Source organism: Sinocyclocheilus rhinocerous, unplaced genomic scaffold, assembly GCF_001515625.1.
Source record: "Sinocyclocheilus rhinocerous isolate Xijiao unplaced genomic scaffold, SAMN03320098_v1.1 scaffold1473, whole genome shotgun sequence".
Classification (NCBI taxonomy): domain Eukaryota; kingdom Metazoa; phylum Chordata; class Actinopteri; order Cypriniformes; family Cyprinidae; genus Sinocyclocheilus; species Sinocyclocheilus rhinocerous.
In genome coordinates, this window is record NW_015638582.1 from 169930 (window position 1) to 171077 (window position 1148).

The following is a 1148-nucleotide window of genomic DNA, read 5'->3' on the forward strand; positions in this document are numbered from 1 at the left end:
AAGGTAGTCATGTGGTGGCCAGGTTAATATGGCCACTAAACAGGAAGTGGCTGCAGAGAAAGTGCTAACAGTCAATACTCGGGCGAGGGCTCCCTCTGCTGGCTTGGTGTTACAGAAGCCCCCCCTCTAGGAGCGACTCCTGGCGCTCTGCGTGGGCTTCCCCGTGGTCGTGGTGCTGGATGGTCGGGCCTGGCTCGATGAAATTCCTCTATGAGTGAGGGGTCCAGTATATCGGAAGCAGGTATCCATGATCTCTCCTCAGGTGAGAGGAGGATCATGACACCTGGAGAGGGCGTCTGCCTTGCTATTCTTACTTCCTGGGCGATAGGTGACAGTAAATTGAAACCTTGAAAAGAACAGTGACCATCTGGCCTGACGTGGGTTTAGTCTCTTGGCACTTTTCACATACTCAAGATTCTTGTGATCGGTGATAACCTGGAACGGGTGAACGGCTCCCTCCAACCAGTGTCTCCATTCCTCTATCGCAGCTTTCATGGACAGTAACTCCTTATTACCAACATCATAGTTTCTTTCGGCCGAAGTGAGTTTTCTTGAAAAGAATGCACATGGGTACAATTTAGCTGGTTGACCATGACGCTGTGACAGTACTGCCCCAATTCCACAGTCTGATGCATCCACCTCCACTACAAATGGGAGGTTAGGGTCAGGGTGTTTCTGGATAGGTGCTGAAGTGAAAGTGAAAGGTCTCCCCTTCAGAAGAGACGTCAACGGGGAGGCGATCGTGCTGTAGTTTCTGATGAAACGCCGGTAGAAGTTGGCAAAGCCTAGAAATCTTTGAAGTTCCTTGATTGTGGATGGTTGGGACCATTCCGTGACTGCCTGGATCTTGGAAGTGTCCATCTCGACTCCTTGATGACTGATGTGATACCCCAAGAACGTGGTGTTCTGGACATGGAACTCACATTTTTCCGCTTTTACATAGAGTTGGTGCTTAAGGAGACGGGAGAGGGTGTCCTGGACATGTTTAATGTGTTCAGCTTCAGACGTGGAGTAAATCAGAATATCGTCAATGTAGGCAATAACATACTGGTCCAAGATGTCCCTGAAGATCTCGTTAATAAATGATTGGAACACAGCTGGGGCGTTGGCTAGCCCAAACTGCTGCACTCAGTACTCATGATGAGCAG